A 19,658-nucleotide genomic window follows, 5' to 3' on the forward strand; every position below is an offset into this window, starting at 1 on the left:
TGTTTGGAAGGGTATTTGATACCTAGAAATGTGGTCATTCAAAACCTTAGTGTGAAGGTCTTCCTTGAGCAAAGAATTGAAGATCAGTAAGTTATTTATGTGGATTTCTTGAGGTGCAGTGTCATAAGCATGGCTGGCTATATAATTTTGGGAAAGTAGTGTAAAATGAAAATGAGGATGTCTTATTCAATAAGCATGAAAGAAGCTTTTACTTTTGTCTCATAATCTATCTTAACTTGCCATGGATTTTTTATTTTCGACTTGACATTACACTCCATTGGGCATAGCATACTTGATGTGCAAGTACAGACCTTCACAAGCCCCTGAGGCTCAATCTTACGACTTTGTGCACTAACTTTCCTCATTTCTGCATCTCAGCCCCCACTAGGGGTGGAAGATGGCAGTGATTACTGGGTGGGGACAGAGAAATGGGTGCTTGAGGATCAATTTGCATACAGAGGGGAGGCAGAAGGATGGATCTCACAGGAGCCAAGACTCCAAGTCTGTAACATATATACTGTGTTCTCATTGCACTTTATTTATAAAATATACATTCGAAGATAAAATTACTAATAATTTCAAAGGGTGACTGTAAAGCACTAAGCAGGAATCAAAAATGAGTATACGTGTTTTCAAAATAGCAGTTTTAAGTAACAGTACGTTTTAGAAGGGTCTTTAACCAAGTTTGGGGAGGGTCAAAGGAAGAGCCTTAAGGGTAATAATATTTAAACCAAGACCTAATTTATAAAATAGAACTTGGTGTTTGGCTTTCCAAGCCAGGAAGAAAAGATGATGCAGAGACAAGGTATGACCTGATGAGAGAAGCTTACAAGGGCTAGAGTTGAGAGAAAGGCAGGAAAGAAAGCATGGCATGAGGTGAGGCTTGAGGCATGATGAAGCAAGGGTTGGCTGACCATGTGGAGGATGACATGTGTACTTGATGGTGAAAGCTGCAAATGTTTTTAAATCACTCTTTATTTTGGGGGTAAGGTTAATAGATAAACTACTTTAAATGTATTTTGAAGGAGAGATATAATTTCTAAAAGCACCAATACTCCTTTCTTCTTGGTTTGCAATGTTCTATATTTTTAAGTAAGTTTCTTTGTCTAGATTGATAGCATACCCTCATTTATAAAAATGCTGATCTATGACAGAGACTTCTAATCTTTAAATAATGAATTTTAGTGACCCATGAATCTAATTTGAAAGGTGCTATAACATTGCAACACAGTACAGTATTACGATCTAGTTTAAAATATTCAGTATCATTATGCCTTTAAATGTTCTTAGGAATTAGGTTGATTATACAGGAGCATTTGCTGAGCGAGTCCAAGAATGTAAATGATTGCTTGGATGGCTAACTGCAGCTTGAATTATTTCAGGAAAGATAGAACAGGGGAGAATGACGAAAAGTTTAAAATTTTCCAATCTCTATAGGCAGCTGTCATTTCAGCTTATAATCTTTGTATAATGGGCATTTGAAGTGAATTTTGCTGCTTTAATGTTCCCAGCTGATGTGGAATATTTCTGGAGCCTTGCGATCATTCTAAACATACAGCACAACCCTCTCTAGGTTTCAAGAGTTGCCACTTGTCACCTTTATATCCCCAATCAGAAAAAAACTGCAGAGAAGCATTGTACTTCATCATGGAAATATTTGAATTACATTTCCCTTAAGGACAAATATTTTATCAGTCGAATAAGACAAAGAACCAAATTTTGGTTTTTAATATACATATGAATGTAATTTGTACTGCATCATGAGTATCTTTCATATCAGATCAGATCTGTATTGCTAACAAGGTTGCACACTTTCATTTCGTGAGTACAATGATAAATATACAACCAATCCCATCACAAGTGTTGTTTCCTCATTATTCAGTACTTTCTGTGTATGGAGACAAAGTTTTACAGTGTGCTCAGCATTAAAATGAATTATAGTACAACCTCCCGCATTAGCATATAGTCTTAATTTTAGGTCTTAGTATAAAAATGTAAATGCCTCCGAGCCTTTTCTTGAACCAGTAACTTTTATCTGCCATTGTTATTCCCTTGTACACATAAAAAAAATTCCCTGTGCTAAAATAGCATTGGTGTAGACCAAGAAATAATTATTTTATACCTAACTTCAGCAGAAAAATACCAATGCCAATTCCCCTTGTACTTGAATACATTTTAATATTTTCCAAAGTAGCATCTTTGGCAGGAACTTGCAACTTGCATATCCTAATGGTCTTAAATGAGTACTAATATAAATATTAATTGACGGTTCGAATAACATCTTCAAATAACTGTTCCAAGGCTTCATTTTCTAAGACTGGCTATGACTTAGCTGTTATACAGTAAGATCTCTAGGACTTTGCTTCTTAACAGTGATTAGTCATTTCTAATATCTGAGGTTATTGTAACAGGTATGGGCAAAATTGGTCCATTAACCCCTGCATCTTACTTTCAGAACACACAAAAATATATATATATATAGCTCTAGCTACAAGAGTCAGCATTCAAATTCTTCTGACACACATCTGTGACCAATGCTCTTTCGGATTTTTCTCCTGATGCTGCTTCTCAATGCAATGTGTATGTGGCATTGCAGCACATACATGTAGAAATACTTTGATGACAGAATGTTTTCATCTTCCTGAAAATACACATAAGATCTTCTAAATGTAAAAAAAAAAATAAAAAATAAAAAAATAGAAATAAAATAAAAAATAAATTTAAAAAAAAAGATCTTCTAAATGTGGAAAATGAATCACTTCTCTTTCCAATACTACTTCATTGGTCTAATGAGAAATGCCATATGAACACATTTATTGTTCTGCTGAAATTATCTTTGTATTAGAATAGGCAGTTCTCAGATTTCTTTAATATTTTGTATGTACTCCCATCTACAGGACTTGGATTTCATGGTGCCTCTTCCATTAACAAGTCCGAATGACCTCTTTGTAATGTCTTCCACTTAACTCCTTATTCAAAATATAATTTAGAAATCAGTATTTTAGGGAAATTTTCCTTAACTTATATAATTCACATATTTGGTTTTACTAACACTTACAAGTCCTTTGAGTATGTATCACAAATAATTATATGCTGTTCACTTGGGGCTACTTACCGCTTATTTAGAGTTTGCTAGTTGGTTTTCATAATCACTCCAGGGGTTTTAAAAAAAGAAAAAAAGCCAAGTTTATACCTTTTAAGTATCCCTTTGTCTTAATCAGTTATTATTGGTTTATAAGGCATTCAGTATTTGATCCAGTTTCCTTGTAATACCTCAGAGAATAACCATATGGCTTTCGAGGGTTAATGTTTTGAGAAGCATTCAATTACACTTTCAGCCTCAGATAGGATTTACCTAAGCAATGTCAAAATAGGCCATTGTGATTTCTTTCTATATAGAGAACAGAGTGTAAATGGTGATTAATGCTAGTCTCAATGTTCAATCCATTTTTGAAGAGTAACTGGCCAGAAACCTGACCGGAGAGAACTGTTAATTTTGAGGATATATAAGCATTTAAAAAGTGATCTTCTTCCCCTTGTTGACTTGTTTGAAAATTGTTTTTCTTAGGGATGTATCCCAGATACACACACATATACATATACAAGCATGTACTATAGATAAGTATTGCCCAGTTTCTCCAACAGTAATGGACTTGCAACTTGCATATCCATAGTTTACAGCCAAAAATATTTAGTGGTTTGATGTTTGGGGGAAAATAGTGTTTTACCATTTTAAAATATGAAAAAACTATGATTTTTTTCAATTTCTGCTGTAGAGGATTTTAAGGAATCCTCTTTTAGTGTTATCTATTAAAATCAGGTAATAAAGTCAGAAGTCAGGACTCTAGTCTCAAAAACAGCCTCCAGAGTTTGTCTAGGCCATATTCAGTTATAACTTGGGACATTCATGTATGCAATTTAAGAAAGGGACAGAAGATATAAAAGAGGGAGTGTTGGCCTTCAAATGACTAAGGAGGCAATAGAAAACATGAAAAATAAAGGGCAAATAGTTTGGTATGATACACAAAATGTAAAAAGAGTAAAAGTTTAGAAATTAAAGAAAACTTTAGCATAGTGTGATGTTATTTATGGAAGAAAAAATATACCAGGTTTTCAATGGAAATCATAGGCATTAATTATAAATAGTATATATATTTATATAGATTATATATTATTATATATCTTTGCATAGATACATTTATATACAATATATTATTACATATATAATTTGATAAAATAAAATGAACAGGAGATATATGATGGAAAAGTACAATATCCATAACTCCCTAACATTTCATGAAGGTCTGCATCGGACTTTTGCAATTCAAATAAATATTCACATGCACACACATAATGTAAACTTGACAGGAAAATCCTGGGACCAATATTATTTTTTATTTGCAAAGTAAAATAATGACAATTTAAATGAAAATGTGAAGAAGGTTTTAAAATGCACCAATAAGAAACTTGATAAAAGTTTCAGCTTTTGTTTTTACATAAATATAAATAGTTTAAAAAGGCATAAATATGAACTAATAAATCTATACATCCTAACAATTACAGTTGAACTTCCCTGAAGAAAGATAATAAGGTGAACTGGACAAAACATATATGTTCTAATCAGATTGGTTACATGCATTTTGTGTGTCAATAATTACTTTTCTTTAGCAGTCTGATTTATTGCTTAAAGGAATATTCTAGTAGATGCTGCTTGAAGGAAGCTGTTCCCTTAATTCACACCAGATGGCACTATGGAACTTTTCCATTTCCTTAAGAGGCTAAGCAGAAATAAAGGAGATGAAGTACAGTAAAACACTATTTTTTAGTAAATTTGTCTCTCACTTCTGTTTCCTAAGGTCAGCTGGCATTATTGTTTAATATATAACACAAGAATATGACAATCTAATATGCTTCCTCCTTTACAACTCTATAACATACAGATAAATATATAAATAGGAATCGGATGTCCTAAGAATTCTAGAAAGCCTTGGATTTCTTGATCTTATGCATTTCATACCCACTTTATGGGCCTTGTAGAAATCCATCAACAAGGTATAAGCACTAATAATATCTCAGGGTTCACATTCCCAGTATCATGCTTGCATAGCTCAATTGGCCCTAATTGGACTACTTTACTAATTTTCAAATTTCATCAATATATTTCACTTATTTCTTCCTTCCTACCTACAGAAGGTAAGGAGAGAAATTGAGATTTATAGGCTTCTGTGATGATTAATTCTATTTCTACATCTTATATATTTTCATAATTTTTATATTTTTGTTTTTCTATTTTTTTCTACAGTGAAATTGCATTGGAGAAGTCACTCTAAATTACTGCATTTTGCAAATGAAACAAAATTCATGTAAAAAGATACTTTCTTCTGTTCTAATTCCTTTTTTTTTTATACTTCACTACTTACATTTAATGTTTTGCTGTTTTGTTTTTCAAAAAGAAACTACTCTGGGCATAATGGAATAAAAAATCCATTTAGATTGCTGTGTCATGCATTTAAATATTAATATTAAATTAGAAACAATCCATTCCGTGCTAAAGAACGAATAATACACGACATTTCCACTTTTCTTCAATTCAGTCATGTCCTTTTATTTATGCAAAAGTCTATCAGCTTCAGGTTTTCAAGAAGCTACCAAAATTGTTTCATTTTAAAGAAATGCCTTAGCAAACTTTAAGGTTCAAATATCATTTTAACACAAATCATTTCCCATATTTTGCATAGAAATGGTATTATGTGTTGCTTCAGACAATACAATGAATTACATGAAAATATTCTAAGCCACTATTTAAAGTAGATCTATTAAAACGATATTGCCATTATCAAATCTATAATTATAAGTTAATCAAGGAAAAAGTATAAAATTAATATCCATTCACATCCAATAGAAATCTAAGCAACACACACACAAAAAAATCTTTGACTTTTACTTTTGTGCCCTAAAAAATAAGAGCTGTAAACATCTGTAAGCCATAAAGAGACATGATAGAATGATTTTCCTTTCATTTGGCATTCTATAAATAGGGCTCTATAATGAGAGCTTTTTAACATAAAGGAAAAGGCATGTGCTTATATGGCTGTTTTGGTAGAATTGACTAAAGGTTACATGAGAAATAAGTTAATGGACTGAAGTTTATAGCTGTGTGTATAACTGTCAAATCTTTCTGTAAATTACCTTTCTCTTCTGCTGGCTGGAATGCAAAAATCCAATAAACTGTTAATAAAAATGGAAAGGTCATATGTAAATATCAAAGATCTTGAAAATGAACCAGAAAAGATGATAGTTTGCAGAAAAATATCATTTTATATTCTGTTTCACTGTATTCTAAATGTGATTGGGTTGCAAAGTATGTTTTCAGGAAAAAAAAATGAGTAGGAAAAGTTTCTATTAAAAACAGATTAGTTTTTCATCTGAAAAGAGGAGTTTGAGTACTAATTGGCTGTTGGTTTCTGCAACTTCAGAAGAATTGCAAACAATTAAACGCTTTGATATTTTCTCTGATTAAGCAAACTCTTAATAGGGCCTCATGGAATTATTCTAGAAACACTGAGAGAGCACAATCTGTGTAGGGTGTATGTTTGTGAGAGAAGGTTCATTGCTTAGGGCCTAGGAGGCTCATCTTCTGTTTGTAGCCAGACACCTCACAATCTAGCAGTCGCTGGCCTGGTCTTAAGCTTGCAAAGAATTAGAGCCTAAAAGAACTGGAGCAACAGAAACTACTCTTCTCTGCCCTACTCCATTTATTCAAAGACAGAATAGTCCCTTTAAAACCAATTTGAAAGTTGTAGCTTCATAAAGGGAATGCATTTAGGCCTAGGGAGAAGCTGAGTTTGAACACATGCTGCCTTTGATGAAGCCATGCATGGTGCCTCTTGATCTTCTACATCTGTATTTTAAGGGTTGTTCTGGTACCTGAAAAGAATGGTTGGCAGAAGGGCAAAGTATGGGGTTTAGTTTTCTGAATAGATCCCTCAAAGAACAACTTTATTTTCCTTTTCTTTCTCTTTTTTATTTTAGTAGGGTCTAAACTCTAAAATTATTATACTGGATCAACGTAAGAATCAAGTTTAACCAAGAATATGAAGTAATAAGTAGCTTTGATTGCTTGTGATGTCTTTTAGCTGAAGGGACTATTAATCTTGTAGGATTTGGGTGAATACTCAGTTTCCTTTAAACGTTATCAATTATTCACTAAAAGTAATGAGTGAATGGATGAATTTACATAGGCCAATGCTTCATGTTTACCTTAAATGATCTAAATTACTATCAAAAGCAGTGAATGAATGGATGAGTCTATTTCACTGGAAACATAGTGATTAAGATAAGATTTACAAATAAATTCATAATGTTCACATTTGGTATAAATAAGTTTGCTCCTTTCATTAACTAAAAGCTGGAAAATATGCTTGAATAATAGTGAAAGAACTCGGAAAGGATCCAAATATATTACCTCAGTGGAATTTTGAATTTCTAGAAAAGTTCCTTTCTGAATACATTATTTGCCATATTTAATTAAATAACATTGGCTTAAGGTCAGATTTCAACTAAAAACCTTTTCAATTTAAACCTTTCTGATTCCTTGTGATCACTTTTCAATTAGACAATGAAAAACAATTTAGTGGATACTTAGCTTAATTGCTTTGCTTCTACTTTTTGACCTCCAGGGCTCCACTTATGTATTCTATGCAATATGCTTGTACAATTATCTGCCTCTTTAGAATGCACATTTCCCATGATTTTGTACAAACTGTCTGATTCAATCACGGTTAAGTACTCTTTACTTCTTTTTCCTTTTAGGAGAGTAGGGTTCAAGGCATTTGCTTCTAAATTCTAGAATTAAAAGAAAACTGTAACTTCCTATTAGTGGGAAAGAACAAGTGTGCATCGGTAAATGATGCTGGAGTTTATCTACATTGTTATGCTTCAGAATGTTAAATAGAATGTCATTAAAATATTAAACAAAATGATAGAACAAGATATTACTAAATAATTAGTTAATTAAATACACTAATAACAGATCCAAACTCAAAGTAAATATTTTGTAGTGTTGGAATATATTTTTGTTTAGGTTTGTGTTTGTGTCTGCGTGTGTCTGTCTCTCTACGGGCCACAATCTTTTGTCATTTATTCTAGTAAACTTCCGTAAGTTTTATTTTATTTATTTATTTGTTTGTTTGTTTATTTGTGTATTTGTTTATCTATCTATTTATTTATTTATTTTAAAGATTTTATTTATTTATTTATTCATGAGAGACACAGAGAGAAGCAGAGACTCAGGCAGAGAGAGAAGCAGGCTCCATGCAGGGAGCCCAATGAGGGACTCAATCCTGGGATTCCAGGATCACGCCCTGGGCCAAAAGCAGATGCTCAACCACTGAGCCACCCAGGCGTCCCCAACTTCTGTAAGTTTTAAATTTGACAGGTTACCAATTTTAATGCCTACCTATATCAACTAAGTATATGAAAAAATCTCAAATAAGCTAAAGGTTTAAAATCATTTTTTTAAAAGATTTTATTTATTTATTCATCAGAGACACAGAGAGAAAGAGAGGCAGAGACACAGGCAGAGGGAGAAGCAGGCTCCCTGCAGGGAGCCCGACGTGGGACTCGATCCTGGGTCTCCAGTATCACACCCTGGGCTGAAGGCAGCGCTAAACCGCTGAGCCACCCAGGCTGCCCACAAAATCAATTTTATATGAATTATGGTCTTAATTGTCTAAAAGTTTTCATGGTAAGAAAATAGATTAATAGTACTTAAAGAAGTTTTTCTTTAATCCAATTTTAAGAAAATAAAGAAAATCAAATTTTCTTACTATACTAGGACACCTGGGTGGCTCAGCAGTTGAGCATCTGCTTTTGGCTCAGGGTGTGATCCCGGGGTCCTGGAATTGAGTCCCACATCGTGCTCCCTGCAGGGAGCCCACTTCTCTCTCTGCCTATGTCTTTTCCTCTCTCTCTGTTCATGAATAAATAAATACAATCTTTAATTTTTTTTTCTTACTATACTAAGGTGTAGGATGATAAATGGCATCTCATTACGTTGGAAAATATAATTTTCAAAAATGTAGTACTTATTAAGTCTTTACTATTTAAAGTCATTTACCTTGTTTCATCAACTTCATTCATCCATGCAGACTTTCAGGTACTAAATAGGAAAGAAGAGCCTCTGTCTCCTGAAGGAATATTCTGTGCTGTAAGAGAGATAACAAGTTCTCCTCATAGAAGAAACAGTAATTGTACAGTGTGACAAGTATACTCTACAAGATTCACAAGCTATTTAAAAAAAAAAAGTGTTAAGGCTTAGCATTAAAACTAGACAAGTTTTAGCATTAAAACTAGACAAGTGATAAACTTGTCTAGTTTTAGGGAGAAATAGAACTTTCTCCCTATTTTATAGACATGTAAACTGAGCCCAGTAGCTCTATAGATAATTAGTGAGGATTTCAGGAAATAGAGAAGTCCTTAACTTTCATGGACCTCAGTTTTTCCATCTGTAGAAGGAAGCGGTTGGGTTAAATTCTGAATATTCTTTAAATGTACCTTTTCATCATTTTATAGCTTGTACAGGAGCATGTAACTGGCAAATCTTAGAAATCAGGACTTCTACTTTTTAGGATACTCATCATGTGCTCATCATTACCCTTATGTCTCTTCCCAAATGCATCCAACCACTTCCTAAGGCTTAACTTTTTTCCTGCAATTACACTCCTCACACCACTCATTCTTCTTTATTTCATCAGCTCAGGTTAATTTCTCCCACCTTTATGATCACTTGACAAAGATATAATATTTAATGTCTCTGTATAGATTTATTTGTATATTATGTTTAAGTTCTACATCATGGCTTTACAGTTCAATCAATTTTAAGATCTATACAATGGCTTTACATTTCAATAGCTCTTTATTGTTACATAATATTACATATTGTTACCTGGTATATTTATGATTTCTTGTGTACATTTTTGTTTATTCATGAAGCTATTTGAAGATCAGAGCATATTACAGTCGGAATTCTCCTTGTTCTAAGAATCAAACTAACCTGGATTTAAATCTTAGTGTGGTCCCTTACAAGTAGGAGTTGCTTAACTTTTGTACTCTTATTTAATGAATCTATTATAGTATAGACCTTGAAGAGTATTATGAGGTTTAAATATTAGTAATTACTATTCCACTAAAGATTAAAATGTTACTCTTTATTGATAGTGTAAATTAGCTACCAAGTAGGAAACCAGGTAAAGAGCTTTATCTGCTAACCTCATTAAAAAACAGAGGGTGCCTGTTTGATCCCAGGATCAACGTTGGTTCAACATCTGACTCTTGATTTTGGCTCAGGTCACGATCTTAGGCTAGTGGGACCTAGCCTGGTGCTGGGCTCCATGCTTAGCTGGGAGTCGGCTTGAGTTTCTGTCCCTCTGCCCTCTCCATGCTCTCACACTTTCTCTTTCTCAAATAAAGATATAAATATTTTTTGAAAAGCTTCTCACATAAAATCAGAATTACAGAAATGCATGATATTCTAATATATTCATATGGAAAATAAGAACTCAACCTTTTTGATTGAATGCTGTGATTATGTTTTTGTCTATAGTGCTATAGTTTTTTTTTTTAATCTTTTGAAGTTTATATTTCTAGCACCAAAGTTCCACATTGATTTTTTTCCCTCTAGCTCTTCCTCTAATTGCATATCCTCAATGTTTCTTCCTATAAAGAAAAGTATGAAGTTTGACCTCAATGAAATAAGCCTCTAGTTGAATATGTTTTTTTGGGAATGATACCATTTTGTACTAAGCAAATAGTATCAATATCTCTAGGATATTTTTAGCTTTAGCTCAGACTACTTTCTCCCAGTTCCTGAGCTGACACTAGCACTCCTAGTCCTTAGCTGCTGTGATATTGGGAGAATTATTAGCAATTTGGGAAAATATGCTTTGATTGTAGCTAAGAAATAGACTAAATGCAAGTCCCATGAGTTTTTCTTAAATGCCTTTGGAACCCAGGTCAAAATACTTACATTACCTGTACATACTTAGTGTACATACTTACCTGTACATACTTAGTGAATTTATCCATATAATGAAATTGGCGAAATCATTCTTATTAAAACCATTAAATTAGATGATGATAGAATATTGATGGTAGTATTTCTGGAGGTTTGGTTTAGGATAATGTGCCTGGATAATTTGAAATTAATTGCAGACAATGTAAAGGAAAGTAGAGGAGTGGCACCTGTGTAGCTCAGTCAGTTCAGCAATTGCCTTTGGCTTGGTCATGGTCCCAGGATCCTGGGATCGAGCCCTCGGTCAGGCTCCCTGTTCAGTGAGGAGAAGCCTATTCAGTGGGGAGCCTGCTTCTCCCTCTCCCTCTGCCTGCTACTCCCCCAGCTTGTGCTCTCTCTGTGTCATATAAATTAAAAAGAAAAAAATCTTAAAATTTTTTAAAAATAAAATAAAGTAGAAGAGAGAGATGTGACTTTAAAATTTTCTTCTTGTTATTGTTTTATCATAGCACAGTAGCATAGGCTTTTTTTGTGTTGTAGAGGAAATACTACAACCATAACATTAATAACAGAAATGTACTCTTCATTTTAGATTTAGATCACTGGCATTACATGCTTTGAAAACTAAGGTGAGACAAAAATAAACTTGTTGATCTTCTTTTCCCTTTAACAGAGAATCTTACAACAATAAGAAGAAAAGATAAAATTGTGATGATGTGCCAAAGTCAAACTCCATCCTACATACTTGTGGCTATGCCATATCTGAAGTATATTTAGCAGCACTCCTGAGGCAGAACAATTGTTATAGCAAGACAAAGAAATGGGTGGGGGAAATGTAATGTCTTTGTATTTTTCTCCTAGATATTAGAGGAATCATTATGTGCATTTATATAAATCATTTTTTGACAGAAGCAGAAGCTCCTAACACCAGACATTACTTTAGATCTCAATTTATAGATGAGATCCGTGTTCTGCGTAGCTAGTCATGATGATGAGAATGGTATCAGTTTTTTTCTCTGTTGTCTATTCTCATACCACTACTAAAGGCTCAGTGACTATCGATTTACCTATTGTTCTCGTGGCTCAGCTGCAAGCTAGGATTTCCGTCTGGCCCTTGAGTCTATAAGTGAGAATTCTTAAAGAAATCCTCTCATTCTCATGGCAACAAGTTGTTGGAAGCTGGACCATTCCTATTATTATGACTTACATGGACAAAGTCTTTGGAATGGCAAAGAAAAGTGGGCATTCTCACTAACAAAAAATAAAGCAACAGCTATTTCTGTCTTTCAGTGGATTCAATGAAGTGGATAAAAACGTTTATCTATTTTCTTCAGGGTTCCTGAGAACTTAACCATGCACTTATATTGAACTGGGCAAATGGGGAGATGCAAAGTAGAACTTCAGTTACACATGCTTACTGATTTACTTGTACAAGGGAAGAGGTGGGCATAGAGGGTTGACATGAAGTAGCACTTATCCCTGACAGAACAAAACAACAACTGTTGTACTGTGGCATGAAGATTTTGGGGTTTCAAATTTGTCCAGAATTCTAGAAGCATGGATCTACATAGCAATAGCAAAGACTACCTTAAGAACATCTTTGGAGTAGTACAAATGAAGAGCAATAAGATTCTAGTAAGAATTACTGTATCATGGAATTGATCTTTACCCTCCTGTTCTTTAATATATCCCCAGGGGCTCCTTTGAAACTATTATCATGACACTTACAATACAGGTTTGCCAATGTATTTCCTTGTGTCTCTTAATTGACAGCCAGCTGAGTTAGGACAGTTATGGTGGTAATAAGCTCTGTAGGCCCAATGTATGTTGAATCCTTAGCCCATAAAAGGCAGGCAAAATATGTATGGTAAATAAAGAATACTACCATCTTCAGGCTGATGTTTAGTATCTAATGAATATTTTAACTACGTGTTTATGAAAGCAAATATTTTAATAAGAATTATATTGATGTGGATGAATTTTCTACCAGAAATAATTTTTGAAGCACTCTATTAAACATATTTTAAACCTGAATCAATTTTCTATGCAATGTAGTTCAACTTTTTCACTTTGCCATTTTCTTTTAATTTTCATGGGAACAAAGTCTTTAATTACATATTAGGAAAAAAAACTATTTAGTATTATTATTATCTATTTAATTATTTATCAGTTTATACCCCTTGGCCATTCTTAGGTTTCCTTTTGGACTGTAACTATATGCCGTTTTTCCCAGCCCAAATTTATCAAGAATATTTTATCATTTTTCAAGGATATCAATTGTTATCATCGACAAAAATCAGTGCTCACTGACATTTTACCAAAGGTCCATTTAATTTGGGTTTAGATAGAATTATCCATTAAGGTAAATTAGTTACTTTTCTAGGACTTTTTTTTTTTTAAGGCTTCATAGTGTGGTATCATTCTTGCATAATATTCCTCACCTATTTTTCTGAGCAGGGTATTGCCATGTGTATCCAGTCACACAAACAAGAAAAGTAGTCACCCCCTCTGCTTTCTTATAACTCAAACTCCCATATCTAATCCATCACCAAATCAGTTATAACTTACCTCTGAAATAGTAAGTGAGCCCACCCTTTATAGCTATGCTTTTGTCACATCAGCACTAAATTACTGTAATATCCCATGGTCTAGTCTTCTCCTCTTACCCATTCTGGTTACTGTATACTGAACCCAAAGTGTCCCCCTACAAAATTCCTAAAACTTAAAACATTTCAAAGATGCTGAGATGTCAGTTGCTATCAATCATGTTGGAATTGCCACACATTGGGCAGCCCCGGTGGCGCAGCGGTTTAGCGCCACCTGCAGCCCAGGGCGTGATCCTGGAGACCCTGGATCGAGTCCCACATCAGGCTCTCTGTATGATGCCTGCTTCTCCCTCTGCCTGTGTCTCTGCCTCTCTCTCTCTCTCTGTCTCTATGAATAAATAAATAAAATCTTTAAAAAAAAAAAGGAATTGCCACACATTGTGGAATATGAAGAGAAAAGCCCAAATAAAATGCATTATTGAGTTTCATGTAAAAGTACCATTAAAGAGGGGACCCCTGGGTGTCTCAGTGATTTAGCACCTGCCTTCCGCCCAGGGCATGATCTTGGAGTCCTGGGATCAAGTCCAACATCAGGCTCCCTGCGTGGAGCCTGCTTCTCCCTCTGCCTATGTCTCTGCCTATGTCTCTGCCTCTCTCTCTCTCTTTCTCTCTCTCTCTCTGTGTCTCTTATGAATAAATAAATAAAATCCTTTAAAAAAGTACCATTGCAGAATATCCATCCAAATATCGTTCCATATTTTGAACGATAATTTGTTTCCAGCTTCAATATCAATGCTACTTGTGATATATATTTGTATATTGGTCTTCCTAACTAAACTTTAAGTTCAGGAATGCAAATTATCATTCTGAACATAGCAATGAAACAAAAATGTCACTTAATGTATATCTGCTGTCAGTTATGGTTTCTGTCTTGCTATACTAACTTAAAAAATATATCTTGAAAATTCTTCCTGACTACTGACATCTTCTCTCGATGCCTACTATTAGCGCTTTAGTCTTCCTTTAGTATTCTTTTAATATCTTTAGAACCTGTAGTTATATCACTTTTCTTTCTTAATATTGGTAATTAGTATCTTTTTTTTTTCATGATCAGTTTGCCCATTGGCTTATCAGATTTATAGATGTCCGTAAGGAACCAGGCTTTAGTTTTACTCATTGTTTTTCTTTTTTCTTTTTTTTTTTTCCCACATAACTTATGTTTAATTGAAATTGGTATTGATTTGGGATGCCTGGGTTGCTCAGTGGTTGAGCGTCTGCCTTCAGCTCAGGGTCTGATTCTGGTGTCCCAGGATCGAGTCCCGCATTAGGCTCCCTGCATGGAGCCTGCTTCTCCCTCTGCCTGTGTCTCTGCCTCTCTCTCTGTGTCTCTCATGAATAAACAAATAAATAAAATCTTTAAAAAAAGAAGAAATTGGTATTGACTTAATTATAGATCCACATACTATTCCAACAAATAGTATGGAGACCCCATGTGTTCACTACACCCTCACCCCAGTGACAACAGTTGCCTGTTGTGCTCAAATTCTCCCTATCTGTGGAAGATCAGGAATGTTTCTCAAGAAACCAATGTTTCTTTGTAATTTGGGATAGAATCACCCACTACTGGTGCTCCCCAGCAATACTTTAGTCTGGCAGTATAAGGGGTATGTGAGACATTTAATACTTTATCCAGCAAGGCTCTCATTCAAAATGGAAGGAGAGATAAAGAGCTTTCAAGACAGGCAGGAACTGAAAGAATATGTGACCTCCAAACCAGCTCTGCAAGAAATTTTAAGGGGGACTCTTAAAATTCCCCTTTAAGAAGAAGTTCAGTGGAACAATCCACAAAAACAAGGACTGAATAGATATCATGATGACTCTAAACTCATATCTCTCAATAGTAACTCTGAACATGAACAGGCTTAATGACCCCATCAAAAGGCACAGGGTTTCAGACTGGATAAAAAAGCAGGACCCATCTATTTGCTGTCTACAAGAGACTCATTTTAGACAGAAGGACACCTACAGCCTGAAAATAAAAGATTGGAGAACCATTTACCATTCAAATGGTCCTCAAAAGAAAGCAGGGGTAGCCATCCTCATATCAGATAAACTAAAATTTACCCCGAAGACTGTAGTGAGACTGTAGTGAGAGATGAAGAGGGACACTATATCATGCTTAAAGGATCTATCCAACAAGAGGTGTTAACAATCCTCAATATATATGCCCCGAATGTGGGAGCTCCCAAATATTTAAATAAATTAATAACCAAAATGAAGAAATAGTTAGATAATAATACACTTATACTTGGTGACTTCAATCTAGCTCTTTCTATACTCGATAGGTCTTCTAAGCACAACATCTCCAAAGAAACGAGAGCTTTAAATGATACACTGGACCAGATGGATTTCACAGATATCTACAGAACTTTACATCCAAACTCAACTGAATACACATTCTTCTCAAGTGCACATGGAACTTTCTCCAAAATAGACCTCATACTGAGTCACAAATCAGGTCTGAACCGATACCAAAAGATTGGGATCATCCCCTGCATATTCTCAGACCATAATGCCTTGAAATTAGAACTAAATCACAAAAAGAAGTTTGGAAGGACCTCAAACACGTGGAGGTTAAGGACCATCCTGCTAAAAGATGAAAGGGTCAAACAGGAAATTAAGGAAGAATTAAAAATATTCATGGAAACTAATGAGAATGAAGATACAAGCATTCAAAATCTTTGGGATGTAGCAAAAGCAATCCTAAGGGGGAAATACATCGCAATACAAGCATCCATTCAAAAACTGGAAAGAACTCAAATACAAAAGCTAACCTTACACATAAAGGAGCTAGAGAAAAAACAGCAGACAGATCCTACACCCAGCAGAAGAGAGTTAATAAAGATTCAAGCAGAACTCAATGAAATCAAGACCAGAAGAACTGTGGAACAGATCAACAAAACCAGGAGTTGGTTCTTTGAAAGAATTAATAAGATAGATAAGCCATTAGCCAACCTTATTAAAAGGAAGTGAGAGAAGACTCAAATTAATAAAATCATGAATGAGAAAGGAGAGATCACTACCAACACCAAGGAAATACAAACAATTTTAAAAACATATTATGAGCAGCTATACGCCAATAAATTAGGCAATCTAGAAGAAATGGATGCATTCCTGGAAAGCCACAAACTACCAAAACTGGAACAAGAAGAAATAGAAAACCTGAACAGGCCAATAACCGGGGAGGAGATTGAAGCAGTCATCAAAAACCTCCCAAGACACAAAAGTCCAGGGCCAGATGGCTTCCCAGGGGAATTCTATCAAACCTTTAAAGAAGAAACCATACCTATTCTACTAAAGCTGTTTGGAAAGATAGAAAGAGATGGAGTACTTCCAAATTCGTTCTATGAGGCCAGCATCACCTTAATTCCAAAACCAGACAAAGACCCCACCAAAAGGAGAATTACAGACCAATATCCCTGATGAACATGGATGAAAAAATTCTCAACAAGATACTGGCCAATAGGATCCAACAGTACATTAAGAAAATTATTCACCATGACCAAGTAGTATTTATCCTTGGGACACAAGGCTGGTTCAACACTCGTAAAACAATCAATGTGATTCATCATATCAGCAAGAGAAAAAACAAGAACCATATGATCCTCTCATTAGATGTAGAGAAAGCATTTGACAAAATACAGCATCCATTCCTGATCAAAACTCTTCAGAGTGTAGGGATAGAGGGAACATTCCTCGACATCTTTTTTTTTTTAATTTTTTTTTATTTTTTAATTTTTTAATTTTTTTATTTATGATAGGCATCACAGAGAGAGAGAGAGAGAGGCAGAGACACAGGAAGAGGGAGAAGCAGGCTCCATGCAGCGGGAGCCCAACGTGAGATTCGATCCCGGGTCTCCAGGATCGTGTCCTGGGCCAAAGGCAGGCACCAAACAGCTGCGCCACCCAGGGATCCCCCATTCCTTGACATCTTAAAAGCCATCTACGAAAAGCCCACAGCAAATATCATTCTCAATGGGGAAGCACTAGGAGCCTTTCCCCTAAGATCAGGAACAAGACAGGGATGTCCACTCTCACCACTGCTATTCAACATAGGTACTGGAAGTCCTAGCCTCAGCAATCAGACAACAAAAAGACATTAAAGGCATTCAAATTGGCAAAGAAGAAGTCAAACTCTCCCTCTTCGCTGATGACATGATACTCTACATAGAAAACCCAAAAGCCTCCACCCCAAGATTGCTAGATCTCATACAGCAATTTGGCAGCTTGGCAGGATACAAAATCAATACCCAGAAATCAATGGCATTTCTATACACTAACAATGAGAATGAAGAAAGAGAAATTAAGGAGTCAATCCCATTTACAATTGCACCCAAAAGCATAAGATTCCAAGGAATAAACTTAACCAAAGAGGTAAAGGATCTATACCCTAAAATCTATAGAACACTTCTGGAAGAAATTGAGGAAGACACAAAGAGATGGAAAAATATTCCATGCTCATGGATTGGCAGAATTAATATTGTGAAAATGTCAATGCTACCCAGGGCAATTTACACGTTTAATGCAATCCCTATCAAAATACCATGGACTTTCTTCAGAGAGTTAGAACAAATTATTTTAAGATTTGTGTGGAATCAGAAAAGACCCCGAATAGCCAGGGGAATTTTAAAAAAGAAAACCATAGCTGGGGGCATCACAATGCCAGATTTCAGGTTGTACTACAAAGCTGTGGTCATCAAGACAGTGTGGTACTGGCACAAAAATAGACACATAGATCAATGGAACAGAATAGAGAACCCAGAAGTGGACCCTGAACTTATGGTCAACTAATATTCGATAAAGGAGGAAAGACTATCCATTGGAAGAAAGACAGTCTCTTCAATAAATGGTGCTGGGAAAATTGGACATCCACATGCAGAAGAATGAAACTAGACCACTCTCTTTCACCATACACAAAGATAAACTCAAAATGGATGAAATATCTAAATGTGAGACAAGATTCCATCAAAATCCTAGAGGAGAACACAGGCAACACCCTTTTTGAACTCGGGCACAGTAACTTCTTGCAAGATACATCCATGAAGGCAAAAGAAACAAAAGCAAAAATGAACTATTGGGACTTCATAAAATAAGAAGTTTCGCACAGCAAAGGATACAGTCAACAAAACTAAAAGACAACCTACAGAATAAAAGAAGATATTTGCAAATGACGTATCAGATAAAGGGCTAGTTTCCAAGATCTATAAAGAACTTCTTAAACTCAACACCAAAGAAACAAACAATCCAATCATGAAATGGGCAAAAGACATGAACAGAAATCTCACAGAGGAAGACATAGACATGGCCGACATGCATATGAGAAAATGCTCTGCATCACTCGCCATCAGGGAAATACAAATCAAAACCACAATGAGATACCACCTCACACCAGTCAGAATGGGGCAAATTAACAAGGCAGGAAACCACAAATGTTGGAGAGGATGCGGAGAAAAGGGAACCCTCTTACACTGTTGGTGGGAATGTGAACTGGTGCAGCCACTCTGGAAAACTGTGTGGAGGTTCCTCAAAGAGTTAAAAATAGACCTGCCCTACGACCCAGCAATTGCACAGCTGGGGATTTACCCCAAAGATACAGATGCAATGAAACGCCGGGACACCTGCACCCGGATGTTTCTAGCAGCAATGGCCACGATAGCCAAACTGTGGAAGGAGCCTCGGTGTCCATCGAAAGATGAATGGATAAAGAAGATGTGGTCTATGTATACAATGGAATATTCCTCAGCCATTAGAAACGACAAATACCCACCATTTGCTTCAACGTGGATGGAACTGGAGGGTATTATGCTGAGTGAAGTAAGTCAATCGGAAAAGGACAAACATTATATGTTCTCATTCATTTGGGGGATATAAATAATAGTGAAAAGGAATATAAGGGAAGGGAGAAGAAATGTGTGGGAAATATCAGAAAGGGAGACAGAACATAGAGACTCCTAACTCTGGGAAATGAACTAGGGGTGGTGGAAGGGGAGGAGGGCGGGGGGTGGGAGTGAATGGGTGATGGGCACTGAGGGGGGCACTTG

Source organism: Canis lupus, chromosome 2 (genome assembly GCF_048164855.1).
Source record: "Canis lupus baileyi chromosome 2, mCanLup2.hap1, whole genome shotgun sequence".
Lineage (NCBI taxonomy): Eukaryota > Metazoa > Chordata > Mammalia > Carnivora > Canidae > Canis > Canis lupus.